This window comes from Mandrillus leucophaeus, unplaced genomic scaffold (assembly GCF_000951045.1).
Source record: "Mandrillus leucophaeus isolate KB7577 unplaced genomic scaffold, Mleu.le_1.0 Scaffold256, whole genome shotgun sequence".
In the NCBI taxonomy this organism is placed as follows: domain Eukaryota; kingdom Metazoa; phylum Chordata; class Mammalia; order Primates; family Cercopithecidae; genus Mandrillus; species Mandrillus leucophaeus.
Window position 1 is genome coordinate 3,139,993 of NW_012102654.1, and position 8,425 is coordinate 3,148,417.

Genomic DNA, 8,425 nt, shown 5'->3' on the forward strand with positions numbered 1-8,425 from the left:
ATAAATCTCATGGGACACCTGAGATGAGACATTTTGGCAGAGAATTTGGCTTTAAGTCTCTTAGAAGCCACGACAGAAAAGGAAACAGGTTGGGTGACATCATTTTCTTATTCTAGTAAGAGAAGGTACCGTGGAGAGGGCGGGGCCAGGCCACTGGCCCTGTTGCCGGCCGCAGTGGCAGCAGCTGGAGACCGCGGGACCTGGCGCTGCAGCGAGGTAGGGGCTCTTCGGGATCTTCGCTTTCGGGAGTGGGAAGTCTTTTCTCCGTCGTGCTAATGGGAGAAGCGGCGAGCTGCTAAAATTTAGAGACGGCTTCGCACTTCTCTCCGTAGCCCGGGCTTTGCCCGGGGGATCGATTTTAAAACTCTTTGTCTGGCCCCGTCGTCTTGCCCGCGGGCCGGACGTGGGGCGCCTGCTCTGGGTGTCTGGGGCGGGCGATTGCAAGCTCGCGGTGCATGCCTCCTGCCTCGAGTGTGGACGTGAACTCCGGGGTGGGCTGGGCTGGGTTTCTGCAGAGGCGGGAATGTGTGAGAGCTGGGAGAGTGTGGCTGCCGGCAGGGGTCCGTATCACACTGTGGGCGGGGGTCCCAACCCCTGCTGCCTCGGGTACGGGGTAAGCGGCATCTGCCACCCTCCCGCCTTGCGCGCTGTCAGGAGGCGCCGTCCCCGTGGGTAAGCCCGTGCCGTGGGTGCCCTCCCATCCCTGCAGCCCCAAACATACCTACCCCAGAGGACACCACAGAATGCGGACCCCAAAGCCAGCTGTACCCGCGAGCGCCTCAGCACAGCTAACTTTAATTTGGTATCCCACAATTGGAGCTTTTCAAAAGTTAAGTTTGGCAGATTGGAAGCCTGGGAATAGGGGGCGCTAGGAATGCTGAATTTTGTTGGTGTCTGTCCTCAGCCTGTTTCTGGGTCACCCTGCAAGGCTCCATCCGTTCAGTCTCACCCCTTGGTAAGAATGTCCTGCCCTGAAGGCTCCAGGCTGAAAGTCTGAGGTGACCCCATCTTTGCCTACTTTTCAAGGTTTGGCAAAGCACGTGTGTCTTTTGATCCTTATCCCCCATGTAGCATAATTCATGTTTTTAAAGGTATGTTTTTATTTAAAACCTTCACCCTATAGTTTCATTCCCATAAATACGAATTGGTTGATTTTACTTGTTAACTCCTTTAGGTGTTTAGTAATAAAGGTTATAATTAGGAAAACTGAAAGATATTCATCAGGTAAACACGATCCTCCTTAACGAATTTGCTGATTATAAAAGGAAGCAGATGGGAAATCAGGCAAGCTTGGTTTTAAAACATTTCTGCCTCTGAGAAGGTTGAACTATTAAAATTACATTTATTGTTCATTCCAAGTCTAAAATGCTAGCAATAAACTCAGATTCCTTTTTTGCTAGACGTTCATACCTGTTGACTTGAGATAATAAAAAAATAAGAAAATTCTCCCCATCCCCAGAACTGAAGAAAATTCTTTCAAATTGTTCTCACCTTACCTATCCCCAGGGAAAGGAGGTAAGTCTCAGGTTGTTGGGATTCTAAATATTTTGTTAAGCAGAAATTCCTGCTGGTCCTTAACTTTGCTCTGGAATTATCAGTTCTTTTTCAAAATGTGAAATTATGAATTGCCTATTACATACAATATTCCACATCTCACATTAATATTCATTTAAAAGTGTTGTGAGGCCAAGCGTGGTGGCTCTCACCTGTAATCCTAGAACATTGGGAGGCCAAGGTGGGAGGATTACTTGAGCTCAAGAGTTCAAGACCATCCTGGGCAACATGGAGAAACCTCATGTCTACACAAAATGAAAAAGTTAGCTGGCATGGTAGTGAGCACCTGTGGTCCCAGCTACTTGGTAGGCTGAGGTGGGAGGATCACTTGAACCTGGGAGGCAGAGGTTGCAGTGAACCGAGACCACCCCACTGCACTCCATCCAGCCTGGGTGACAGAGTGAGACCCTGTCTCAAAAAATAAAAATCATTGTGTATTTGTGAGTAAAAAGAAACAAATCTTTAAAAGATTAAAAACAAGAACAAATTAATATATGTTAGTGACTACCATTTTGACTTCCCTGGAGCGACAGTAAACCCAAAAGATAAAACCAAAATCTAGTCATTAATAGTCATTGACACCATAAGAACTAGAAGGCACCATTTGAAGCTTAAAAAGAAGTTTAAAGACATCTTAAATTCAGACAATAACTTTGCACAGTGGTTTGCGAACATCGGTAAACCCATAGCCTCAAGTGATTCCTATGGAAAGACACTGACACTCAGATCAAGAAATTTAAATACAAATTCAGGGCTTACTAAAAAAATAAGCAGATCAAGGGTCTCCAACATCAACTGTAAATACACACATGTTAGGTTAATTTAAAAAATGATCCACTGTTTTTTACAAAATTCCAATGCCCGTATGCTTCCAAAAAGGCACAACTGGCATAGTTTTTGCTGCTAAAGGAGGTAAACTTTAAAAACGGACCTGTAGTTACAGACTGGCACTTAGAGGAGTTAACATAAACAGGTGACTGACTCATCAATTACTCATTTTTTCTGAGGATTATTTACCTACTAAGTGCAAGACTGGACTCATAGCTTTAGCTCACTCCTAGTGAAAACACTGTACATAGGATCTATTAATGGAGGCTGTGTCATCAAGACCTCAGAAGTAGGGGCCAGTGTATTTCTTAGACACTGATGAAACAGAAGCATCTCTCAGAAGAACCATAAAGACATGAGTAGCTCTGTGTTAAAACACATCATTTATTTTGAAGGGAGAAAGGAACAGAGAAAGAACAACAGAGAGGAACTCAGAGCATTTCCTCTGTGGCTTTCCCCTTTGTGGTGCCAATTTAAAAAAAAAAAAAAGTTCTTTATTGTCTAATGGTACTAATTTTTAAATAATAGTCATGTAATGTGAGGCTATAGAAGCAGTTATTCTGAAGGAGAGAGTCACTTATACATGAACTATCCAGGTTTCCAATAATAAAAACATCACTCTATTCCTATTCATGTATTTGTTCAATAAACACCCTAGCACAGTTCTAGGATTAGGAATATGAAGATGAATAGTTTAACATGTGACTTCAAGAGGCTGATCTAGTTGGGGAAATCAACCCAGAGATAATTATAGTATGTACATGGTATGATGATAGATGTCTGCTCGTAGTGCTATTGGACCTCTGAAAAAATCAATGGCTGAAATTAGTATTAAAGGATGACTAAGTTTTAGCCAGAAGTGGGAGGAGAGTGCTCCAGGTAGAGGGGACAAACATTAAGAAAATCATGGAGGTAAAGGCCAGGCACAGTGGCTCATGCCTATAATCCCAGCACTTTGGGAGGCCAAGGTGGGAGGATTGCTTGAACCCAGGAGTTTGAGACCAGCTTGGGCAATATAGTGAGACCACATTTCTCCAAAAAAAAAAAAAAAAAAAAAAATTAGCCAGGTGAGGTGGTGTACTCCTATTGTCTCAGCTACTTGGGAGGCTGAGGTGTGAGGATCACTTGAACCCGGGAGGTGGAGGTTACAGTGAGCTGAGAGATTGCACAATTGTACTACGATCTGGGCAACACAGTGAGACCCTGTCTAAAAAAAAAAAAATTAAATTAAAAAAAGTTTTTAAATGATGGAGATAAAGTACCAAAATATGAGGCCCAGAAAGATACAGAATAAGACTAAAGAAAGAGGAAGGGGTCACACCATAAAAAGTCTTGTAAAGGCAGGGGGAGCCACTGGAAACTTTGGTGGGAGAATAACAGGATCAGATCTGCTTTAAGCAGCTTACTCTGAGACTTCACTGAAGAATGGACTTAGGAGGATAGAAGGCAGGAAGAGCCGTTAAGAGGCTGCAACAGTGATTAGGAAAGAAATGATGAGGGTGCAGCATTGGTGGAATGTGTGACCAAATGGTCATTCATTCTTAGACATTATCAGCTTTCTTAGACATGATTTCATTTGGTTTTTATAACCACCCTTTGGTTTTTGTAGGGTAGATTAATAGGCTCATTCTACAAGTGTTTACTTAGGTGTTTTGTGTTCACTATCCCTGATTCTTACAAAAACCCTATGAATTGAGCATTATTAGCCCATTTCCCAGAAGTGTGTACTAAGGCACCAGTGAGGGCAGAGGCACAATCAGCCCCAGGTGCGGTCTTTCATACAGGGCTCATTCTGAACAGCAGGTGGGTCCTTGCCTCTGAAGACGGAGGTGGGACAACCCTTCCAGGTAAACCCACACCTCAGGCGCCAGCATGGGAGTGAGACCGCAGTGTCTGGCTTCTCAAGCAGTGCTGTTTATGCATTTAAAAGTCCCCTGGCCTAGTGCGGTGGTTCACGCTTGTAATCCCAGCACTTTGGGAGGCTGAGGCAGGCGGATCATGAGGTCAGGAGATCGAGACCATCCTGGCTAACACCGTGAAACCCTGTCTCCACTAAAAATACAAAAAATTACCCAGGCATGGTGGTGGGCGCCTCTAGTCCCAGTTACTTGGGAGGCTGAGGTAGGAGAATGGTGTGAACCCGGGAGATGGAGCTTGCAGTGAGCCAAGAGCGCTCCATTCTGGGTGACAGAGCGAGACTCCATCTCAAAAAAAAAAAAAAATTAAAAAAAATTCCCCTTGAGGCTGGGCACGGTGGCTCATGACTAATCCCAGCACTTTGGGAAGCTGAGGCAGGCAGATCACTTAAGACTGGGCAACATGGCAAAACTCGTCTCTACAAAAAATACAAAAATTAGCCTGGCATGGTTGTGTGTGCATCTGTTGTCCCAGCTACTAGTTGGGTCTGAGCTGGGAGGATCTCTTGAGCTGAGGAGGTAGAGGCTGCAAGGAGCTAGTATAGAAGTTCTGGAAAAAATGAAACATAGAATTATGTGATCAGCAATGCCACTTCTGGATTTAAACCCAAAAGAATTGTAAGCAGGGATTTGAATAGATATTTGTACATCCATGTGCCTAGCAAAGTTCTTTACAATAGCCAAAAGGTGGCTGCTGCCTCAGTGTCCATGGACAGATGAATGGATAAACAAGACCTGTCAATACAAACAGTGGAATATTATTCAGCCTTAAAAAAGAAGTTCTGAGACATGGTATAACATGGATGAACCTTAAGGACATCATGCTAAGTGAAATAAGCCAGTCACAAAAGGACAGATACTATATGATTCTACTTGTATGAGATCCCTAAAGCAGTCAAGTTCATAGAGACAGAAAGCATGGGGGTTGCCAGAAGCTGGGGAGAGGAGGAGTGGGGAGTTAGTGTTTAACGGGTATAAAGTTTCAGCCTGGGAAGATGAAAAAGTTCTAGAGAAGGATGATGGTGATGGTTATGCAACCATGTGAACATACGTAATGTCATAGACCATTGCACTTAAAAATGGTTAAGATAGGCTGAGCATGTTGACTCAACACTTGTAATCCCAGCACTTTGGGAGGCTGAGACTGGTGGATCACCTGAGGTCAGGAATTCAAGACCAGCCCGGCCAATGTGATGAAACCCCGTCTCTACTAAAAACACAAAAAGAATCTGGGTGTGGTGGCATGCTCCTCTAATCCCAGCTACTCGGGAGACTGAGGCAGGAGAATTGCTCGAACCCCGGAGGCAGAGGTTGCAGTGAGCCGAGATCGCACCACTGCACTCCAGCCTGGGCAACTGGGTGAGACTCCATCTCAAAAAATAAAAAGAAATAGTTAAGATAGCTGGGCAGGGTGGCCTCACGCCTGTAATCCCAGTGACTCAGGAGGCTGAGGCAGGAGGATCACTTGAGCCAAGATTGAGGCTGCAGTGAGCTATCATTGCACCACTGCTCCAGCCTGGGCAACAGAGTGAGACCTCGTCTCTTAAATAAAATAAAAAATGGTGAAAATGGCCAATTTTATGTTCAGTCTATTTTACCACACACGTAAAAATTTCCATGGAACGTCACGTTATGATCAGATTTTCAAGGTCTAGGAGCTTGTGACAAACTTGTTTTTTGTTTGTTTGTTTTTGAGACAGAGTCTCACTCTGTTGCCCAGGCTGGAGTGTAGTGGCACAATCTCTGCTCAGTACAACCTCTGCCTCCCAGGTTCAAGCAATTCTCCTGCCTCAGCCTCCCGAGTAGCTGGGATTGCAGGTGTACACCGTCATGCCTGGCTCAGTTTTGTATTTTTTTGTAGAGATAGGGTTTCACGGTGTTGGCCAGGCTGATCTCCAACTCCTGACAGATTTGTGATAAGGAAGACTAGGAAATGAAATTGGGAAGATTAAAATGGGCATCTCATAGATCACAGCCCAAGGAAAGAATGCTGGCTGGATTCCTGGAGGACAAATCACAGAATGAGAAGCTGAAAGGTGGCAGAGATGGCATTTAGTTCAACTTCCTCTTTTTACAGATGAGAACAGTAAGGCCCAAGTTATCCAGTGACTGCCTAGGGTCACTGAGCAACTTCAAGCAAAGGGAGGATGTGAAGCCAAAACCTGTCCACCCTCCCCCACCCCCACCCTCCCATTCCCCCTGAAAGACAACCAGTGCCTGGTACTGAGAAGGAATCTCTGGGCTGACTGACAAAGCTGTGCTCTGGCTTGCTTTTCAAGCAGAAAACAAACCGAGTTTTCCATCTCCATCAGTCTTGCTACAGCATATTCATAGGACTACCATGGCTGAAGAGATTTGGGTGCTCAGAATTTGGTGTTTGGTTGCTGGCTGTCTAGGTATCAAGGTGGAAAAGTGGTGATGTTAGAGTTCGTTCGTTCATTCATTCATTCATTATCAAATATTTGAGGGCTGACAACGTGTCAAATATCTTTTCCAATTTCTAGTTTTTCTATCTAGTAACAACCATCTGCCATCTTTATTCTAGATGTTCTGCCAGTTACCCTTGGACATAAACTCCTTTTATATAAGCTTTCATTGAGTCCTGGATGGGGCCACTCGGGAATAGGTAGAGTTGGAGGGTAGATGGTATGAGATGAAGGTGGGCGGTACCAGATGCCAGACAGAGTTTCAGTTCCATCAAGGAAGCCACCCAGAGCTACAGGATTCCATTTCAGACGTATGTCTAGGGGCTGTAACATGCAGAAGTGGAATCCTGTTAGTGTAACTTGCTCCAGCAGAGACCAGGCATGGGGATTGCCTGGAGGTCTTAATGCCTGCATGGATGTTCAGAGTGATACATGCAGCAGAAAACTCAAAAGACAGACTAAAAGGAGAGATATACAGAGATAAGCAGAGATGCAAAGAGAGAGAGAGAGATGTGGAAGAGAGTGCAATCTGGAAGAACCACAATTTTCCTGGGATGACATCTCAATCTTGTGGCCTCTAAGGATAAAGCCAGACTAACTCGTCACAATGATGCATAAAGGTAGATAGAGCCTCTTTTTCTTTTTTAACTGATACGGTTTCTCTATGTCCCCACCCAAATCTCATCTTGAATTGTAGCTGCCATAATCTCCATGTGTCTTGGGAGGGACCTGATGGGAGGTAATTGATACATGGGGGCAGGTTTTTCCTGTGCTGTTCTCATGATAGTGAATAAGTCTCTTGAGATCTGATGGTTTTATAAAGGGGAGTTCTCCTGCACACACACTCTTGCCTGCCACCATGTAAGATGTGCCTTTGCTCCTCCGCCTTCTGCTGTGATTATGAGACCTCCCCAGCCATGTGGAACTGTGAGTCCATTAAACCTCTTTTTCTTTATAAATTACCCAGTCTTGGGTATGTCTTTATTAGCAGTACTAATACATTAACCCACTATTTGTACCTGCTTGCTTCCAGGAGAGTTGAGTTGTAGACTACATGATAAAACAACTTTAAAAATGAGGCACTAGGGTGGTTTAGTAAAACAATGACCAGCTTTGAAACCACTTATCAAACTCTGGAACCTTGGAAAAATTACCTAACCTACCAGAATGTTATGTTTCCTTATCTGTAAAATGCAGATAACAACAACTTTACAGAGTGTTGGGAGAATTAGAAATCCATTAGTGTTTTCATTCAGCATTTTCACTGAGTGCTACATTAGTGGCAATACTGTGTTAGGAGCAGAACAGGTAAGGATGGGTAAGACATGGTGCCTGCCCTTGAGAGGCTTATAACTGGGGCGGAGGAAGACAGACACGTAGATAGACAAGTGGGTGAGGTGTCAAAGAACTTTGCTGGAAATGCATACAGGAAAGAAAGAAGGTATATCAGGAAATGTGTGCAGAAAGAAGGAAGGCATGTCAGGAATGGCATGGGGCCAGGCATATAGGAGACACAGTAGATACTAGCTGTTTTTAAAATTATAAAACATAAAGATGATCAAAGCAATGAAGCAGAAATAAATCTCATGGGACACCTGAGATGAGACATTTTGGCAGAGAATTTGGCTTTAAGTCTCTTAGAAGCCACGACAGAAAAGGAAACAGGTTGGGTGACATCATTTTCTTATTCTAGTAAGAGAA

At 44.2% G+C, this 8,425-nt stretch overlaps 1 protein-coding gene across 1 annotated transcript in view; it reads left to right on the top strand.

The window, feature by feature from the left end:
• The first annotated feature begins 186 nt into the window (after positions 1–186).
• Positions 187–8,425, top strand: part of EXTL3 (exostosin-like glycosyltransferase 3) — a 190,584-nt gene continuing 182,345 nt past the window's right edge. Inside the window, exon 1 of the mRNA XM_011983900.1 lies at positions 187–216. The gene's annotated coding sequence lies outside the window, so the exon portion shown is untranslated. The remainder of the gene's footprint in view (positions 217–8,425) is intronic.